General features: G+C 40.2%; 1 non-coding gene across 1 annotated transcript; it reads left to right on the top strand.

Annotated features, from left to right (window-relative positions):
- The first annotated feature begins 9,055 nt into the window (after window positions 1–9,055).
- LOC133807752 (small nucleolar RNA R71) lies at window positions 9,056–9,162 on the top strand. The gene has a single exon (XR_009879648.1). It is a non-coding gene; the product is annotated as a small nucleolar RNA R71 (small nucleolar RNA).
- Window positions 9,163–22,952: the final 13,790 nt, after the last annotated feature.

Raw genomic sequence — 22,952 nt, 5'->3', positions numbered from 1 at the left:
CAAGCCTTGAATTCCTTTAGCTTTAGCTTCCAAAATTCCCTAGTTTCCTCGAAAATCCAAACCGAAGATAGAGATAGGAAGAGCGAATGTATGGAGAGAGAGAGAGAGAGAAAGAAAGAAAGTTGATCGATACTCTGTTTTTGGGGTTTCCTATTGCTGAAGGAACTAGTGACTAAGTCACTACCTGTAACGCCCTGGATAGCCAGGACCGCTACACTGTGTACTTATAAAGGTGCAAGACTTGCTAACCAAGTCATTATTTTAAAAACGTGTCACTAAACATGTAAGAGCTAGGGTTAAAAAGGTTTTGGTCTCAAAAGACTCACTTCATATATTTTAACTATTATAAACACGGGATCCCATAAGAAAACAGAGTTAGAATAAGTTTACAGACTCCCAAAAGTACATGAGTATTCACTAGCCATACTAAGGCAAAACAGACAGTCTTCAGGTTCACGTCCTCGCCTAGACCTCAACCGTGGCGGCCGAGCACCTGGCTATGTGCATTCCGCTCGCTGACCTCTCTAGTCAAGGCTGGTCTAGCTTGCCCTTGCCTTTACTTGCACCACGTAGCACCCGTGAGCCAAGGCCCAGCAAGAAAACATCTTATACAACTCAATCAATGATAACAGATAATTAACTCATTATGCATGTATTCCCATCAGATAATCCACAACAGATATTCAGCACATACCATCAGATTCAAGATACAATCTATCACATATAACACTCATATCACATAATATTCAAGGCCGACGATGTTGCGATATTTTTAGCTATGCAAGTGCACACAGTCGCAATTTGTAATAATATGGTAAAAACCAAGTATCGTCCTCAAGGCCTGATTTATCAATTACCAATCAATCAATTTTTTTTAATTCTATTTGATTAAACAATTTCAGAGATTTCAAACAAAGAAGAATACTAACGAAGCACAATGAAAATTTAAACAAAATAACAGAGAGAATGAAATTAGGACAATTATGATCCTCTATTTTCCACCATTTTATTTCCTAATGCAAGAATTATATCCCCTTCTCCCTATTCAAGAACAAGTTGCAAAAACAATTCATAATCTGGTTAAGATTTACAAAATTCAATCCAAATGACAACTTCCTATATTTCTATGGCAAAGTTGAATCATGAAGAAGGCATTAAACACGCAACTCAGAAAAATAGGCAAACAATTTAGATACTTTCGTTCTAAATTGAGTTTACATCCAAACAATCAAAGCATATCAAATTTCACTTTTCAGATTTCAATTTGATTCATGAAATAACAATTAGAGGTGATCAATCAATAATTGCACAAGTAACACAGATTGTAAGGAATTGAAAGAGATGAAGAAGAACATGAATTCTGCATTAATACATAAAACGGGTTTCCAATAGATTCACATAATAGCCCTAAAGGAGAAATTAGCCCATAATATTCATTCTAGCAATCATAAAATTCAATTACAAACATGAAAAATTGAAGATAGATGATGAAAAAAACACAAGAATGGATCCTCCAATGGTATTCTCCACTCTCAGTTGTCATCTCTGTTCATTCAGCCCCTTCCAGTCGCAACATTATGTTTCTAAAAAATCCCTACAAAAATTCCGAGTGAAAGGACCAAATTGCCATTCAAAAAAGTGGTCAGAAATGTGAAAATTGCATCACTAGCGCTGTAGCGCTACTTCTGGAGCGTTGTAGCGCTATTAACAGTGGCAAAATGCCTCAAAATCTGGTGCACTAGCACTGTAGCGCTCTTATTATGGCGATGTAGCGCTAAAGTCAGAATGGAACGAAACTCATTTCGAACAGCCTACAGCGTCAGCTCATCGTATTTTGATCATAACTCCTTCGATATAACTCCGAATTGAATAATTCAAAAAGGTATGGAAAGCTAAGAGACATATATACAACTTCTATTTCACGAAGTGTTTCCAGAAAGTGAATAAATCATGGTCAAAATGTGGCTTTAAGTCTCAGACTTGCGTTATAGAGCATAAACGACGTGTGTTGAGCATCTTCAATGTAGTATTTTCCACACATAATGTCTTGAAACTCTACAATCAACACGAAATCCATCTTATTTATCATATTTAACATGTTTCTTCTCATTTCACTCCATATTATGTTCTTGACCATTAAAGCCTGAAACAAGAAGAAAACAAGCATAAATCTGCGCTAAATAATCCTATATAACTAAAAACATAACATAAAACAATCTCTAAAACAAACCTAAAATGAACCTAACAAATTCCCCCAAACTTAACCTTTACTTGCCCTCGAGTAAATAATCTAACTAGACTCAAACCTAACAAACCAAGTTGACATAACTAACCAATTCAAACACTCAAGACTGTTATGCATAAATAATTCTCAGGAAAAACAATCATGCAATTTAAACTTTAATCTAGATTTTCAGTCTTAACCACTTCACAATTCACTGCAATTTCTCAACATCAAAGATCATTTACTCATAACTTGCAAATAAAATAATTGAACTACTTTATGCACATCAAATTCTCACCAACTAACCACAAACTCAAGTATTCCATATGCCTGCATCACTTACTATTCTCCATTAATATAAACAAATGCACAAATAAGAATCAATAGGACTTTATAAGGGTTGAAATAGAAGGCTTAGGTATAGGTGGACAAAGAGACAGTTTTTAGGCTTAATCATACCACAAGCATTCCATTAAACAAGCTTTCCCAACAAATTCACACCACTCATCCCTTGTTACCCCTTTTTCTGTGCAATGATTGAGAATGTTTATATTTTTTTCAATAAACTCCCCCAAACTTTGATTTTTCAATATATAATTGTTTGGGAGCATAATCATTTTTCACTTTCTTTTCCTTTTCTTTCTTTAATTGTTTTCTTTCTCAATCAAAAGTAATTTTCTGAAAAACACATAATACAAACATCTCATTACACATTCACTCCCCTCATATAATAATTTTCATGCTCATGGTGTAACGCCCTGGCTACCCCAAAACAGTTACGGTGAACAGTGAACCGGAAATTCGACCCGTTACCCGAGTCCTTTGGTTAAAGACGTGATCTAAGTGTTACTATTAGGTTAAGGAGGAAAAAACAGTAAAAAGGAAAGGATACATTTCATTAAGTAAATAAACTGCTCATGAGCCTTTCAAAATGTTTACAAGCTGTTAAAAATACAAAAGGTCGCTACAGTTTCAAATGTACAATCCCCGCCGACCTAATCGGAAAAAATAGGGTAAACCCCTAGTCCCTCTGAGAACTCCCTAACCATGGTGGTCAAGCGACCAAATATGTACACAACACCACCAAGACTCTCCACTCAAGGTTGGGCGAGCTTCTCTTTCCCTTTACCTGCACCACATAGCACCCATGAGCCAAGGCCCAGCAAGAAAACACAATAAAGCATGACATAATATCAACAACGACCATAATAACCATTCAGGACTATCAGTCCATAACAGATAGGTGACAATAGCCAAAGTCACAAAAGCTGGGTACAGCTCCCTCTAGCCATGTGACGATAAGGTCACCAAGGCTTAACTGATAAGTGGTTCTCTCATAAGTTTAATCAGGATAGGTGCATGGTGATTGGTCACCAACATAACCTTCCTCCCGACTCTAGAGTCGTAACTATGGACAGCGTCCCTTAGCCATGTGACAAACAGTCACCGGGGTCATACACCTTGGCTATGAACATCTGGTCTTAGACTAGGCAAGCGCTTATAAGTGATAATTCCATAAAGCATTTCCAAAATCTGAGAGAGATCCCTTAGTGCTTGAGTTAGGGGGAAATAAGCTTTTGGACAAAGGTTTTAAACCTTGTTCAAGTTGGTGATCCCCAATCCTCTTCACTTAGGTTGTGTAAGTGAGAGTTTGTTTGTGGTTTATGTTCTTCCTTTTATTCTATTGTTCTTCTTCTTATTCTCTTGTTTTATTTACTTGTATATTTTGTTTAAGAGTTGTAATCTCTTCATTTGGTCCAAACACTTTATTTTATTTATAACTTTTGTTTTGAGTTGTATTTTACTATTCTCTTCTTCTTCATCATCTTCTTCATTTCCTTTGTTTTATTTGTATTTTCAGTTATAGAGTTGTAACACTTTATTTAATCAATCTTGTCCATTGTAATATTTTGCATAGAGTTGTAACATTATCTTACCATTTCCATTGAGGCAATATTATTTTTCCTAACATTATTTTTCCAAAAGCTTATTTCCCCCTAACTCAAGCACTAAGGGATCTCTCTCAGATTTTGGAAATGCTTTATGGAATTATCAAGCCTCAAGGTGTTTCTAGCCAAGTGCTTTAGTGGATAGAAATGGTGTGTCTTACAAGTGAGCATTAGGCTCCTATTTATAGAGTTTAGAGACACCCTTTGAATTTCAAATTCCACCAACCCCATGGCTGTTACCAATGATTAATTGGGTGTTTTATGGAATTAAAATAGAGACTTGGGAGTTACTTGGCTGTTGGAATCGTTCAAAGTTGGATAAAAACCGAAATTATATGAAGCTGTCAGCCATTAGGGCTGCGGCGCTTATTCCAGGCGCCGCGGCCCTCAGACAATTTCAGCAACACATTTTTCAGTTTTTTTCAAAAACGTTCCAATTTATTCCCACTTGATTTTGTAACTTCCATACACAATATGGGAGTTAAAATCACATCTCTATCAGCCATTTCTCATATGGCTTTAAGAAATTCATCTCAATATTGTGTAACAACAAATCTACACAATAATGAGTGATATTTTAGGAGTTACAAATTTGTGATGAATTTGTAACACCAAATATGTTACATGTTTGGATATTTCACATATATCCAAATAATGTAACTCTCTATTATATGTTACAATATGTGACACTCTATGTCACATTTATTTAATCTAAAACATTATATTATAAAATAATATAATATTACATTATATTATAAAATAATATAACAATAAGTTCTTCGACCTTAGAGTCGGTCCAGCATTAATGTCATAGAGCCATTCAATGCATGTATCTCGACCTTAGGGTCGGTCCCTGACTAGTCAGTGCCATAAACAGGTAATCAATATTCACTAGCATTTAATATGCAATCCATGTCCACATATATCAACCAACATGCTTCAATAACAACCCATGCATGCCATATACCTATACAGGGTGCAACTGTATTCATACACTGTTTTCTTACCTCTGGTTCAAGTGAAGGTTATTAAAAGAACGACCCCTGAGAACGATCAACCTTTAAATTCCTTGATGGTCACCTGGTCATAACCAAAATATAGAATTCATCAATAAAAATAATAACAGAGGGTTCCCAAACCAAAAACCTAGCCTCCGAGACATCAAACACTACTCAACCGGGTACTAGGTTCAATCCCGAGGCTTAAGGCTTGAATCCCCAAGCTAGAAACACCATTTTGGCCAAAATGACCCTAAGGGCCGCGGCCCGCCCTAGCCACGTCACGCCGTGCCCCTCAAATAGAGGGGGCCATCTCTGCCAGCGCCATGGGCCGCGGCGCACCACAGCCTCGCCGCGGCTCAATACCCAGAATTACCAAAAATGGCAGCACGCACCAGCCAACTCTCCCCTGCGTTTTCCCTTGGAACCAAGCCCTCTAACCAGCTCCAAACCTCCTCCAACCACTCAATTTAACCTCTAAACATCACCCATAACTCACCCTCATCAAAACCCAAACTAAACATCAATTAAAACCTCTTCAAATCTAAACTTCCAACAAGAATTCACAAGCTGAATAACCAAAAGAAAAACAGAGCACAACCAGAAATTAAAGACTAAAACTCACCTCAAAACCAGATTTGAACCTCCTTCAATGGTTGAACCAAGTCCACAAACCCAGCCCTTGAATTTCCTAGCTAGAAACCCCACCTAGAGCTCAAAACTTCAAAGAAGAAAATGGTGAAGATTGGTGTACGGGAAGGGAGAAGACAACTCTGTTTTTTGTTCTGTTTTAATCTATAACCTTCTACAGCCAACTAAAGGGTAACATAAATCCTTCCAAATGACTAAAATACCCTTAAGTCATTAAAGGCTTCTAAAACCATTTCAAGGGTAAAATTGGTACTTTCCACTTATCCTGTTAATCATAATTAACGCTTCCCAATTCCCGCTAATCTCAATATTCTCAAACACCAATATTTCATATCCCGTTACCCTAAAATCCCTGGTAACGTCCTAACCATTAAAATCACCCCCGAGACTCACCCCGAGCCCCGAGCTTAAGCCTGTTATGACCAAACCGGTAAATCACATTTAAAGATCGTCTCATGCCGAAATACTCAAACCAATCCACATTATAATGTGGTCTCACAATATATCATTGACATGCAAGCAAATATACAATTATTCCCTCAACGGGCCAAATTACCAAAACACCACTGTAAATAAATGTAGACACACATGCATGCATTTAACATCATATTATAATATAATTCTCATAAACATGCATAAACACATTTAATGGCATAATTAAATAGTTATGGCCCTCCCGGCCTACTAAACCAGCCATTAAACCATATTAGGGAATCCGGGGCATTACACATGGTATGGGTCAAAAAGAGTAAATGGTATTTCATTTTACAGTTAGGCTCAAAAGAGTGTGTTAATCAAGAAAATGGTTATAAGGCTCGAAAGGGTTGACTAAGGATAAACTTTAATAGGATTAGCTTGAAAGGCACAACCAGTCCAAAAATTGCCTATATCATTTTCCTAAATGTGCGCTGTTTCAAATTTCATCTCAAATAGTAAGCAAGCAGGTTCTAGAATTTTTCAAACTTTTCAATCCACAATCCAAATTTGACATGCATAAAATAACTCAAGTATAACATTTGCAATGTATGAACAATAGATCTCTGATGTCAACAAATCACAGTGAAAAAAAAAGTAATCTAACCAAGCACACAGATTAATTTAGAAGCACAAAATTTTTTCCGTTGGATTATACTACAAAACAGTCAATCAGATTGAAATGGCCATTATTGTCAACTTAATTTATACTCTAAAACATGACTCCAAACGAACAACAGATTCAAATTAAAAACAAACAAACAAACCAAAAACGCAACAAAGAAAACTAGAAATAAATCTCTCCCCCAAACTTAAAAACTAAACATTGTTCCCAATGTGATGTGAAGAGTAAGGAAAGAAGACTTACCTCAAAAAGCACGCCACGTCAGTATGGCGAAGGTGGAAGGGGCTTGAGTTCGGGATGGCGGAGGTGGTGGCCACCCCTTGCATCCTTGAGAGCCATCGTGTCATACGAGGAGAATTCCCTTCCACTATTGAGAATATTGAAATTATCCCCAATGTCATCGAAACCTTCAAACTTTCCACACAATAATCTTTTCATACGACGTCGAACTGTTCGAAATTGTTCTTTGGTCTTCTTCTTCTTTTTACCAATTGAATCTTGACAATCATTCACCACATCAATTCTACAACAGGTAGGAATTTCAGTTGCTGCAAAAACATTAAAACTTATTTCCTCATGTTGGACTCGCAACCTTAACTCCCCCTTTTGTACGTCGATTAAAGCTCGTCCTGTGGCTAAGAATGGTCTTCCAAGAATGATTGGGACGTTGGCATCCTCCTCCATATCAAGTACAATAAAATCTGCTGGGAAGATGAACTTGTCCACTTTTACCAAAACATCTTCAATAATACCCCGAGGATGTGCTATTGATCTGTCTGCCAACTGAAGAGTCACTGTTGTAGGTCTTGCTTCCCCAAGCTTCAATCTTCTGAACACAGAAAGCGGCATTAGATTAATGCTCGCCCCCAAATCATATAGAGCATTCATACTCTCAAAATTCCCAATAGTGCAGGGTATTGTGAAACTCCCAGGATCTCTCAGTTTCTAAGGAAGCTTTCTTTGCAGAATGGCACTGCACTCTTCAGTGAGCACCACCGTCTCATAATCTTCCATCTTCCTTTTCTTGGACAGAATCTCCTTCATGAATTTCACATAGCTGGGCATCTGCTCTAAGCCCTCAGCAAAAGGGATATTTATATGCAGCTTTTTAAACACCTCTAAAAACTTAGAAAACTGTTTATCCAGTGTAGTTTTTCTAAGCCTCTGAGGATATGGAACTCGAACTGGTTGCTCATTAACAACTGGCGGACTCTTTTCTGAAAGCTGGTGGTCTTCAGTAACCTTTGTTGAATCAAACTGTTCACCCATCTCTCCATTCTGAACCACTGCCTGTGGGGATCTAGACTGCTCAGTTTGCTTCCCACTCCTCAAAGTAATTGCCTGAACTTGCTCCTTAGGATTGACTTCAGTATTACTAGGAAAATTTCCCTGCGGTCTGTTATTAAGCATATTAGCCAACTGCCCTACTTGTGTTTCCAGATTTCTGATAGAAGATCTAGTCTCTGTCATGAACTGAATTTGAGTGTTGGTGAGGGTCAATAATGCAGCTTGCAATTCATTAGGCCTTTCAGGTGGAGCTTGATTCATTGATTGTTGAGGCCTAGGCTCTTGTGATGAAGAGGCTTGATGCATTGGTGGCTGAGGCTTGTTATTATGAAATTGACCCTGAAACTGAGGTTGCTGGCCTTGAGTACTCCTCCAAGAAAAATTAGGATGATTTCGCCACCCAGGATTGTAAGTATTGGCGAATGGATTATTGAATGGCCTCTGAAAGTTTCCCATCGCTTGAACCTGAGCTTGATCCATCAGAATGTTATTATTAATACTGATAGGGCACTGATCAATAGAGTGAGAACCACCACAAATTTCACACCTAGTTGCCATTTGAACCGCATTAGCAGATACAGTGCTCTGTTGTAACTATTTTGTCAAGGAGGCTACTTGTGCTGTTAGAGCAGTGATTGCATCCAGCTCATGCACCCCAGCTACCTTTCTGACCCCCGATGATCTTTCCTCAGACCACTGATGATTATTTGTGGCCATGTCCTTCAGCAGCTCATAAGCACCAGTTGCACTCTTGCTCATAAAAGTACCACCCGCTGCAGCATCAATAATGGTTCTAGTAGTAGGACATAAACCATTATAAAAATTTTGTACTAACATCCACTGTTCAATGCCATGATGAGGACATCTTCTCAAAAGTTCCTTGAACCATTCCCAACCTTCCTACAATGATTCTCCATCATTTTGGCAAAAATTATTGATTTCTCCCCTCAATTTAGCAGCTTTGGAAGGAGGGAAGAATTTTGACAAAAACTTCTGAGCCAAATCTTGCCAGGTAATAATAGAGTTCGATTGCAAAGAGTTCAGCCAACTTTTAGCTCTATCCCTCAGAGAAAATGGGAAAAGCCTAAGTTTAATAGCGTCATCACTCACCCCATTGTATCTAAAAGTTCCACACATCTCCAAAAAATTAGACAAATGGGTGTGAGGATCTTCAGAAGGCAACCCATTAAATTGAACAGAGGATTGCACCATTTGTAGAATAGCTGGCTTGATCTCAAAGTTGTTAGCCTCTACAGCTGGTGGGCGTATACTGTTTTGTACTCCTGTCAGAGTGGGCAGTACATAGTCTCTCAGGCTCCTCTCAGCATTGTTCTAAGCCTGACCCCCTTGTGCAATTCCAGGAATAAAAACATTCCTGCCATCCCCATCATTCTGTGCCATCTTCACAGACTTCTGGGCTTCCCTCTTGCTCTTTCTGTTTTGCTTGCAAGACTTTTCAATCTCAGGATTCAAAGGAACAAGACTGTCTGCTCCTCTTCTGCCATGCATATAACACAATTCACCTGAGATAGACAAATTAAGCAGCTAAACAGATTAGAAACAAGAGAAATTAAAATCAAATTAGAATAAAAATTAATCAGACTGATATTGATAATTATTTTCAGTCTCCGGCAACGGCGCCAAAAACTTGTTGCGATATTTTTAGCTATGCAAGTGCACACAGTCACAATTTGTAATAATATGGTAAAAACCAAGTATCGTCCTCAAGGACTGATTTATCAATTACAAATCAATCAATTTTTTTTTAATTCTATTTGATTAAACAATTTCAGAGATTTCAAACAAAGAAGAATACTAACGAAGCACAATGAAAATTTAAACAAAATAACAGAGAGAATGAAATTAGGACAATTATGTTCCTCTATTTTCCACCCTTTTATTTCCTAATGCAAGAATTATATCCCCTTCTCCCTATTCAAGAACAAGTTGCAAAAAATAATTCATAATCTGGTTAAGATTTACAAAATTCAATCCAAATGACAACTTCCTATATTTCTATGGCAAAGTTGAATCATGAAGAAGGCATTAAACACGCAACTCAGAAAAATAGGCAAACAATTTAGATACTTTCGTTCTAAATTGAGTTTGCATCCAAACAATCAAAGCATATCAAATTTCACTTTTCATATTTCAATTTGATTCATGAAATAACAATTAGAGGTGATCAATCAATAATTGCACAAGTAACACAGATTGTAAGGAATTGAAAGAGATGAAGAAGAACATGAATTCTGCATTAATCCATAAAAAGGGTTTCCAAAAGATTCACATAATAGCCCTAAATGAGAAATTAGCCCATAATATTCATTCTAGCAATCATAGAATTCAATTACAAACATGAAAAATTGAAGATAGATGATGAAAAAAAACACAAGAATGGATCCTCCAATGGTATTCTCCACTCTCAGTCTTCATCTCTGTTCATTCAGCCCCTTCCAGTCGCAACATTATGCTTCTAAAAAATCCCTACAAAAATTCCGAGTGAAAGGACCAAATTGCCATTCAAAAAAGTGGTCAGAAATGTGAAAGTCGCGTCACTAGCGCTACTTCTGGAGCGTTGTAGCGCTATTAACAGTGGAAAAATGCCTCAAAATCTGGTGCACTAGCGCTGTAGCGCTCTTATTATAGCGCTGTAGCGCTAAAGTTAGAATGGAACGAAACTCGTTTCGAATAGCCTACAGCGTCAGCGCATCGTATTTTGATCATAACACCTTCGATATAACTCTGAATTGAATTATTAAAAAAGCTATGGAAAGATAAGAGACATATCTACAACTTCTATTTCAGGAAGTGTTTCTAGAAAGTGAATAAATCATGGTCAAAATGCGGCTTGAAGCCTCAGACTTGCGTTATAGAGCATAAACGACGTGTGTTGAGCATCTTCAATGTAGTATTTTCCACACATAATATCTTGAAACTCCACAATCAACACGAAATCCATCTTATTTATCATATTTAACATGTTTCTTCTCATTTCACTCCATATTTTGTACTTGACCATTAAAGCCTGAAACAAGAAGAAAACAAGCATAAATCTGTGCTAAACAATCCTAAATAACTAAAAACATAACATAAAACAATCTCTAAAACAAACATAAAATGAACCTAACAGATGACTTAGGCCGCACCCTCTGTTTAACCCACTGACTCCGGCCCGCTTAAACTTAGCTCAGTGCATAATAAGCTGTCCTCGACTACCAATGGTCGAGTCGCGCCCTGTGCGCTAGTGAAACCCTTGGCACCCTTAGACCGTTGGTTCACTAAATGGCTTGCATGGCATAATACCATCTTTTCAAGCGTTTACAATAGGGAGCCCTTAGTCCTATCACATATATTCAACCAGGTGCAGTTTTCTTACCTTTAGTCTGTACAGTTATTGAATTACGAGCAACGCCCCTCAAGCACGATCCGTTCCCGAGGCTAAGCCTATATCACCTGGTCACAACCAAAGTATAGGGTTTCATTAATTCTCAAATATAGGTTATTGGTTACAAAACTAACTCCCGGGAACCCAAATTCCACCAAGCACGGTGGTGAAACCAACCTCTAGCATACTAGACCACTTCCCGTGTCTAAAACCCTCAAAAACTCATATGTGCAACCAAGGGCTGCGGCCCTTGAAACTTAGCCGTGGCCCTAGCCTCAAAACAGAACCAAGCCCATCCTGAACAAGACACGCGCCGCGGCCCTTGCCTTGGGCGCCGCGGCGCCCTCCCATGGCCGAGCCTCCTTGGCCCTTTTTCATCCTAAGGCCGCAGCGCTCTAGAACAGAGTCGCGGCCCTCCCCTTTGTGCCCAGAAAAACCCATCATTTCTAAGCTTGAAACCCCACCTTAAACCATCCTAAAGCTCCCCAACTCATAACTAATTACTCCCAACTCCTTTAACATGACTTAAGCAACATAATTCCACAGGAAACACAACCTAAAACACACTAATCTTCTCTTTTCAATTTCTGAAACTCAAGAGCTATAAACACTCAAACCAGCCATTCAATCCAATTTAAAACCTCTAAACCATGAGTTAAAACTTACTTCTTCTGTTGAACCACTTCACCAAGCCAAAGCCAAGCTAAGTCTCCAAGTTTCCTCCTCAATTCTGCTTTAAGACATCAAAACCATATTTGCTTCAACACTTAACCAAATCCCAGAATTCTAACCACAGAGAAGAAGATTATATTGCTTACCTTAACCCTGACTCAGTTCTTGATTAATCTCTGAGCTAAGCCTCTAAATCCCCACCTCAATCCTCATAAATTTCAGCTTGATTCCCTTAAGTTTTCTGTGTTTTCCTTCCCTTTGTTCTCCCTTGAGAGTGAGAGAGAGTTGAGATAAAAGTTTTAGTCGGTTTGTATTTTCTAAAGGCTTCCTTATGTCTATCTTACTCGTTAAGTTAATCCTGAGGCTCGGGGTGCCGGAACTGTCCACGAGGCCAAAATGGTAAAATCCTCCAATATTCCCGCCTAGACATCCTAACCTCGAATATAGCTCCGTATATTTATTTTTCATGTCCCGATAGTCCAAATCGCTACCCGCTATCTAAAAATACCCCCGACTTATCCAAAGTCATATCTTAAGTCCCGTTGTGACTTTTCCCTCTATCTGACCCTAGGATCGTCTCGAGTCGTGCTCTGCGAACCTGCCCACATAATAATGTGGTTCTCACATATATCACATATTTATTTCATATTATCACATAATATCATCCACTATCATATAAACATTACTAAACATATAATTACTCATTTAAATCACAATTATTCCATTAATGCCCTCCTGGCACACTAATCAAGGTCCTTAAGCCTTATTAGCAATTTTGGGTCGTTACAACTATCCCCTCCTACTGAGAATTTCGTCCTCGAAATTTACCTGAATAGCTTGGGATGCTGATCTCGCATCGCCGTCTCTAACTCCCAGGTCGCTTTCTCGACCTTGCTATTCCTCCATAATACTTTCACTAACGGAATCGTCTTATTCCGCAGAACCTTAACCTTCCGATCCAAAATCTGAAGTGGTCTCTCCTCATAGGACAAGTCTGTCTGTAGTTCCAAGTCCTCATACCTCAGCACATGTGTTGTATCTGAAACATACTTCCGCAACATAGAGACATGGAACACGTTATGAACTCCTGATAGCGACAGTGGCAAGGCCAGCCTATAAGCCACCTGTAAAACCCTCTCTAGGATCTCAAAGGGTCCAACAGACCGAGGGCTCAGCTTGCCCTTCACTCCAAACCTCCTCACACCCCTCAGTGGTGAAACTCACAGAAACACGTGGTCCCCAACCTGGAACTCCACGTTCCTACGCTTAGGATCAGCGTAGCTTTTCTGTCTACTCTGCGAGGCAAGCATTCTAGCTCGAATCTTTTCAATGGCCTCATTAGTCTTCTGAACCATATCTGGCCCCAAATATCTTCTCTCACCCATCTCATCCCAGTCAATGGGATCTACATTTCCTTCCATATAACATCTCATAAGGAGCCACTCCAATCGTAGACCGATAACGGTTGTTATATGAAAACTCAATCAATTGGAGATACTTACTCCACGGACCCTCGAAGTCAATCACACATGCCCTAAGCATGTCCTCCAATACCTGAATCGTCCTCTCAGACTGTCCATCAGTCTGGGGATGAAAATTTGTGCTAAACTTCAACTGAGTCCCCATGGCTCTCTGCAGAGCTCCCCAAAACTTATAGGTAAAGATAGGGTCTCGATCAAACACAATAGACTTTGGAACCCCATGAAGATGAACTATCTCCCTCATATACAGCTCTGCATACTGTTCCACAGTATAAGTCGACCTCACTGGTAGAAAATGAGCTGACTTGGTGTATCTGTCCACTATCACCCACACCGAGTCATGAAGTCCAACTGTGCTGGGTAATCCTCCCACGAAATCCATCGTAATATCCTCGCACTTCCACTCTAGGATACCCAAAGGCTGAAGCAATCCCGCTGGTCACTGATGCTCAGCCTTAACCTGCTGACACGTCAAACATCTAGACACATACTCAACCACATCCTTCTTCATCCCGAGCCACCAGTATAATGTCCGTAGATCCTGATACATCTTCGTGGTACCCGGATGAAGTGAGTACGGCGTAGTGTGAGACTTATCCAATATCTCCCATCTAATCTCCTCATCTACCGGAACACATATCTGTCCCTGATATCGGAGCAAACCTGTCTCTGAAACTGAATAATCCTTAGCTGTCCCTGCTAAGGCATGCTGCCTACTTTCCTGCAACTGTGCATCTGTCAACTGACCCTCCTTGACCTGCTCTAACAGGGTCGACTGCAAAGTAATATTGGCTAACTGGCCCACCACCAGTTCTATCTTTTCCCTGACCATCTCATCAGCCTCTCTCGAGATTTGAGTGGAACTATACAACTGTCCTGGGCCCCTCCGGCTCAACGCATCTGCCACCACATTGGCTTTCCCAGGGTGGTAAAGGATATCACAATCATAATCCTTAACCAACTCCAACCAACGTCTCTGCCTCATATTTAGATCCTTTTGAGTAAAGAAATACTTTAGACTCTTATGGTCGGTGTATATCTCGCACTTCTCTCCATACAGATAATGACGCCATACCTTCAGTGCAAACACCACTGCCGCTAACTCCAAATCATGAGTCGGATACCTCTGTTCATACTCTTTCAACTGTCGAGACGCATAGGCTATAACCTTCTCGTTCTGCATCAGCACACAGCCTAAACCCAACCTCGATGCATCACAATAGACCACAAACTTCCCTTCCTCTGAAGGAAGACTCTACACAGGCGCAGAAATAAGCCGCCTCTTCAACTCCTAGAAGTTGTTCTCACACCTCTCTGACCAGATGAACTTCTGATTCTTCCTTATCAACTCTGTCATTGGTGAAGAAATCTTCGAGAACCCCTCTACAAACCGTCTGTAGTAACCAGCCAACCCAAGGACACTCCGCACCTCCGAGGCATTCCTCGGCCTCGGCCAATCCCTGACTACTTCTACCTTGGACGGATCCACCTTAATCCCTTCTGCCCCAACTATATGTCCAAGGAAGGTCACCTCTGGTAGCCAGAACTCACACTTCTTAAACTTGGCATACAACTGATGCTCCCTTAACCTCTGTAGAACCTGTCGGAGATGCTGCTCATGCTCTGCCTCTGAACTGGAGTACACCAAAATGTCGTCGATGAAGACAATGACGAACTGGTCCAAAAATTTCTTGAACACCTTGTTCATCATATCCATAAAAGCTGCTGGGGCATTGGTCAGACCAAAAGACATGACCAAGAACTCATAATGCCCATAACGCATCCGAAAAGCCGTCTTCGGTATATTCTCATCCTTGATCCTCAGCTGGTGATAACCAGATCGAAGATCAATCTTTGAGAACACTATCTTACCTTGTAGCTGATCGAACAAGTCGTCAATCCTTGGTAGAGGATACTTATTCTTAATAGTTAACTTGCTCAATTCTCTGTAATCAATGCACATCCTCAAAGTCTCGTCCTTCTTCTTAACAAACAACACTGGAGCGCCCCATGGAGAGTAACTAGGCCTGATAAACCCCAGATCCAGAAGTTCTTGTAACTATATTTTCAACTCCTTCAGTTCTGCTGGTGCCATCCTGTAAGGTGTCCTAGATACTGGTTCTGTCCCAGGTGCCAACTCAATCTCAAACTGTATCTCCCTACACGGCGGCAACCCTGGTAGATCCTCAGGGAAGACATCCAAAAACTCACACACCAATCTGGTCTCTCCCGGCCCTGTCGGCATAACTTTAGCGGTATCCACTACACTAGCCAGAAAACCTATGCATCCCCCCTGCAACAAGTCTCTGGCTCTCAATGCTGAGATCATAGGTACGCGGGGTCCAGACACCGCACCAACAAAGACAAAAGGGTCCTCGCCCTCAGGCTCAAAAGTAACCATCTTCTTCCTGCAATCAATCGTAGCCCCATACCTAGCCAGCCAATCCATCCCTAGAATCATATCAAAGTCCTCCAAATCTAACTCAATCAAATCCACCGAGAGTTCCCTACTATCAACCACCACTGGTAGTGCCCTAATCCATCTCCTAGAGACCACTAGCTCCCCTGGAGGCAACAAAGTCCCAAACCCTGCGATCCGATACTCACTAGGTCTACACAGTCTATCAATCACACTACTGGAAACAAAAGAATGTGTAGCACTAGAATCAATCAATATTGTAAAAGGAAAGCCAACACTAGACAGCTGACCTGTCACTACTAAAGGACTAGCCTCAGCCTCCGCTTGAGTCAAGGTGAATACTCGAGCTGGAGTCAAGCTATCCACCTTTCCCGCTTCACCTTTCTTCACCGTTGGGTAGTCTTTCCTGAGATGCCCCACTGCCCCACACACAAAACATGCCTTAGCCCGACACTCGCCCAGATGGCGTCTTCTACACCTCGGGCACTCTGGATAGGTCCGTCATGCATCACCGCCATCCTGACGGCCACCCTGACCACCCCGACCCCTCCTATCAGGACCAGGAATGGCCGAAGTGTCAGGAACCTTCCTCTTGAAGTCACTGGGGCCTCCGCCCCTACCTGCCCCTGAGTAAGGAGGCGCCGCCCTGCGGCTCTCTCACCTCACTGCACTCTCCTTCCATATCTTGTTCTCTGCTTCCTCAGCGGTAAGAGCCCTCTCAACGGCCTGGGCATAAGTTGTTCCTCCAGGTACCATTTGTTAGGAAAAATAATATTGCCTCAATGGAAATGGTAAGATAATGTTACAACTCTATGCAAAATATTACAATGGACAAGATTGATTAAATAAAGTGTTACAACTCTATAACTGAAAATACAAATAAAACAAAGGAAATGAAGAAGATGATGAAGAAGAAGAGAATAGTAAAGTACAACTCAAAACAAAAGTTACAAGTAAAATAAAGTGTTTGGACCAAATGAAGAGATTACAACTCTTAAACAAAATATACAAGTAAATAAAACAAGAGAATAAGAAGAAGAACAATAGAATAAAAGGAAGAACATAAACCACAAACAAACTCTCACTTACACAACCTAAGTGAAGAGAATTGGGGATCACCAACTTGAACAAGGTTTAAAACCTTTGTCCAAAAGCTTATTTCCCCCTAACTCAAGCACTAAGGGATCTCTCTCAGATTTTGGAAATGCTTTCTGGAATAATCAAGCCTCAAGGTGTTTCTAGCCAAGTGCTCTAGTGGATAGAAATGGTGTGTCTTACAAGTGAGCATTAGGCTCCTATTTATAGAGTTTAGAGACACCCTTTGAATTTCAAATTCCACCAACCCCCATGGCTATTACCAATGATTAATTGGGTGTTTTATGGAATTAAAATAGAGAATTGGGAGTTACTAAGCTGTTGGAATCGTTCAAAGTTGGATAAAAAACTGAAATTATAGAAGCTGTCAGGCATTAGGGCCGCGGCGCTAGTTCCAGGCGCCGCGGCCCTCAGTCAATTTCAGCAACACATTTTTCAGTTTTTTCCAAAACGTTCCAATTTATTCCCACTTGATTTTGTAACTTCCATACACAATATGGGAGTTAAAATCACATCTCTATCAGCCATTTCTCATATGGCTTTAAGAAATTCATCTCAATATTGTGTAACAACAAATCTACACAATAATAGGTGATATTTAGGAGTTACAAATTTGTGATGAATTTGTAACACCAAATATGTTACATGTTTGGATATTTCACATATATCCAAATAATGTACTCTCTATTATATGTTACAATATGTGACACTCTATGTCACATTTATTTAATCTAAAACATTATATTATAAAATAATATAACACCATTGTGATCCTGACATCCCGGGCTATCATAGCATTAAGCCCTCTGATAAAACGATCTTGCCTAGCAGCATCAGTAGGCACAAGATCTAGTGCAAACTTCGCAAGTCTATCAAATTTCAGGGGATACTCAGTAACAGTCATATTGCCCTGCACCAAACTCACAAACTCATTAACTTTTGCTGCTCTGACAGCAACATTGTAATACTTCTGGCCAAACAAATCCTTGAAACCTTCCCAAGTCAGAGTAGTAACATCCCTGGTATGCGATGCCACTTCCCACCAAATGCGGGCATCCTCCCTCAACATATAAGTGGCACAGGCCACTCTATCCTGTCCCTCAATTCTCATAAAATCCAGAATTACTGTAATCATGGTTAGCCACTGCTCGACTTTCAACTGATCTGGTCCACCCTAAAAAATTGGGGGTTGCTGCTTCCTGAACCGCTCATATAATGGTTCCCACTTGTTAACAACCTCTCCAGGTTGTACAACTGGTACCACAGCAGGTGGTGCTATAGGGGAAGCACTCCCTGATGGAGCCTGCTGACGCGGAATACGGATCTGCTCATCTTGACTCAGTAATCGAGCCTGCATTTCTACCATTAACTGCTGCCAGTTCTCAAGGACTGGTGGGGGAATCTGGCCCTGATCATCACTACCGGTCCCGGACTTAGTGCCGGCTAGTCGTGCGGATTTTCTTGGACGCATAGCTATCCAAGTCAATCTGCAAATAACGACTCGGCGGTCAGACCACGATGACAGGGTAAAAACTTCTCCAAAACTCCTCAATAGAGCATAATCAACCACAAATAACCAACATATAAGCATCCATTCGCAAACACTGGCTACTAATAAGCACGCCCTAAATCTCATTACACAATAGCTATAAAACAAGCATTCATCCATGCACTATATACATTTAATCATCCATATACTCATTTACATGCATGGCAATGTTAATAAACATGCCTCGATATTTTCACACAGCAGTCAAGGACCAGGCCCTATCAGTATCTCATGCTCCCTAATAACCCAGTAAATAACAACATTCATAGTTCATCTTAGGCACAAAAGCACATAAACACACATATGCACATTACCAAACCCTGATTTGAGCTTGTCTCCCAGCAGCGAATGTACATGTCCAGGCTGTCTTCAGCAACCCTTAAACCTAGGACGCTCTGATACCAAGTTATAACGCCTTGGATAGCCAGGACCACTACATTGTGTACTTATAAAGGTGCAAGACTTGCTAACCAAGTCATTATTTTAAAAACGTGTCACTAAACATGTAAGAGCTAGGGTTAAAAAGGTTTTGGTCTCAAAAGACTCACTTCATATATTTTAACTATTATAAACACGGGATCCCATAAGAAAACAGAGTTAGAATAAGTTTACAGACTCCCAAAAGTACATGAGTATTCACTAGCCATACTAAGGCAAAACAGACAGTCTTCAGGCTCGCGGCCGAGCACTTGGCTATGTACATTCCGCTCGCTGACCTCTCTAGTCAAGGTTGGTCTAGCTTGCCCTTGCCTTTACCTGCACCACGTAGCACCCGTGAGCCAAGGCCCAGCAAGAAAACATCTTATACAACTCAATCAATGATAACAGACAATTAACTCATTATGCATGTATTCCCATCAGATAATCCACAACAGATATTCAGCACATACCATCAGATTCAAGATACAATCTATCACATATAACACTCATATCACATAATATTCAGGGACGACGACTTAGGCCACACCCTCTGTTTAGCTCACTGACTCCGGCCCACTTAAACCGAGCTCATTGCATAATAAGCTGTCCTCGGCTATTAGTGGCCGAGCCGCGCCCTGTGCGCTAGTGAAAACCTTGGCCCCCTTAGGTCGTTGGTTCACTAAATGGCTTGCATGGCATAATACCATCTTTTCAATCATTTACAATAGGGAGCCCTTAGTCCTATCACATATATTCAACCAGGTGCAGTTTTCTTACCTTTAGTCTGTACGGTTATTGAATTAATAGCAACGCCCCTCAAGCACGATCTGTTCCCGAGCCTAAGCCTTTATCACCTAGTCACAACCAAAGTATAGGGTTTCATTAATTCTCAAATATAGGTTTTCGGTTACAAAACTAACTCTCGGGAACCCAAATTCCACCAAGCACGGTGGTGAAACCAATCCCGATCATACTAGACCACTTCTCGTGCCTAAAACCCTCAAAAACTCATATGTGCAACCAAGGGTTGTGGCCCTTGAAGCTTAGCCGCAGCCCTAGCCTCAAAACAGAACCAAGCCCATCCTGAACAAGACATTCGCCGCGGCCCTTGCCTTGGGCGCCGTGGCGCCCTCCCATGGCCGAGCCTCCTTGGCCCTTTTTCATCCTAGGGACGCAGCGCTCTAGAACAGAGTCGCGGCCCTCCCCTTCGTGCCCAGAAAAACCCATCATTTCTAAGCTTGAAACCCCACCTTAAACCATCCTAAAGCTCCCCAACTCATAACCAATTACTCCCAACTCCTTTAACATGACTTAAACAACATAATTCCACAGGAAACACAACCTAAAACACAATAATCTTCTCTTTTCAATTTCTGAAACTCAAGAGCTATAAACACTCAAACCAGCCATTCAAATCCAATTTAAAACCTCTAAACCATGAGTTAAAACTTACCTCTTCTGTTGAACCACTTCACCAAGCCAAAGCCAAGCTAAGTCTCCAAGTTTCCTCCTCAATTCTGCTTTAAGACATCAAAACCATATTTGCTTCAACACTTAACCAAAACCTAGAATTCTAACCACAGAGAAGAAGATTATATTGCTTACCTTAACCTTGACTCAGTTCTTGATTAATCTCTGAGCTAAGCCTCTAAATCCCCACCTCAATCCTCTGAAATTCCAGCTTGATTCCCTTAAGTTTTCTGTGTTTTCCTTCCCTTTGTTTTCCCTTGAGAGTGAGAGAGAGCTGAGATAAAAGTTTTAGTCGGTTTGTATTTTCTAAAGGCTTCCTTATGTCTATCTTACTCGTTAAGTTAATCCCAAGGCTCGGGGTGCCGGAACCGTCCCCGAGGCCAAAATGGTAAAATCCCCCAATATTCCCGCCTGGACATCCTAACCTCGAATATATCTCCATATATTTATTTTCATGTCCCGATAGTCCAAATCCCTACCCGCTATCTAAAAATACCCCCGACTTATCCAAAGTCATATCTTAAGTTCCGTTGTGACTTTTCCCTCTATCTGACCCTAGGATCGTCTCGAGTCGTGCTCTGCGAACCTGCCCACATAATAATGTGGTTCTCACATATATCACATATTTATTTCATATTATCACATAATATCATCAACTATCATATAAACATTACTAAACATATAATTACTCATTTAAATCACAATTATTCCATTAATGCCCTCCTGGCACACTAATCAAGGCCCTTAAGCCTTATTAGCGATTTTGGGTCGTTACACTACCTTTGGCACAAAATGACCCAAATACCCTTTTTTCCTAATCCTATCCCTCTTATGCCGTCAAGGGTACTTTGGTATTTTTTTTGCATATCCAGTTAATCGTAATTAATTCCTTATAATTCATATTACTTCCAATATCCTCAAATAATTACCAAATAACTTCCCATTACCCGATAAATCATAGTAATGTACTAAATTACCATATTACTCCTAGGTTCACCCCGAGCCCGATATTGGTCTCGTTGTGACTTTCCCGCTAGCTTGCTCCCTAAGATTGCCTTGTGCCAAGTAACCCAAATATATCCACATAATAATGTGGTCTCACACATATATCACATATATGCACATATACTCCAAATATACCTATAACAGGTCAAATTATGAAAATTTCCCTGCTGATGAGAAATGGGCCCACATGCATATTTGATACACACAAACATGCATATCTAGTCACATTATAATATAACTCACATAATCATATATTGATACACATATATCACATAAACGCATATTTCATAATTAAATCACATAATTTCCATAATTTGCCATCTTGGCCCCCTAATCAAGGCCCTAAGCCTTATTAGGGAAATTGGGACGTTACAAATATCTGATATCCAAGACTCAAAAGGTACTAGTGGATATGTTTTCACTCTAGGTGGCACAACTGTTTCATGGAAATCCTTGAAACAAACTGTAATCACTAGATCCACGATGGAATCTGAGTTTGTAGCTCTAGATAAATGTAGTGAAGAAGCAGAATGGTTGCGTAATTTCTTGGAGGATATTCCAGAATGGCCTAAAATTGTGCCTGCAATATGCATATATTGTGATAACCAAGCGATAATTGGCCATACACAAAATGTTTTGTATAACAGTAAGTCTAGACACATACGTCGACGACATAATACCTTTAGATAACTAATCTCAACTGGAGTTATCTCGATTGATTATGTGAAATCAAAAGATAACATTACGGATCCACTAACCAAAGGGTTAAATAGAGATCAAGTTAAAAATACATCATAAGGAATTAGACTTAAGCGTAAATGAAGTTAAGGTCGATATAAAGGAAACCCAACCTAGTTGACTGGAGATCCCAAGATCTAGGTTCAATGGGACAACCTAATTATGGAGACCGATTAGGATCAATGTGGGGGATTACCCCTACCCATTCCAATGGTAAAACAGTGATGCCCATTGTAAAAGAGGTTAAGCTCAAGCTTTTAATGACCCTTACGCATCTGAAGTTCGAGTATAGTAATGTGGGATTGCTCTTAGATAAGAGGTCACCTATGTGAGAGAAAGAATTGGGGTAGTTTCAAAGGAGAATTGTGGGGGCTCAATTCTCTAAAACCTCTCACAGAACCAGGCAGATGTTCATAGCCAAAAATGAACATAACCATGAGAACCGAAACTATGTCAAAAAGATATCTGTGTGAGATATATCATCGTTTACACAAACGATCGAACAGT

Source organism: Humulus lupulus, chromosome X (assembly GCF_963169125.1).
Source record: "Humulus lupulus chromosome X, drHumLupu1.1, whole genome shotgun sequence".
NCBI lineage: Eukaryota > Viridiplantae > Streptophyta > Magnoliopsida > Rosales > Cannabaceae > Humulus > Humulus lupulus.
This window is presented reverse-complemented; position numbering and strand designations above follow the sequence as displayed.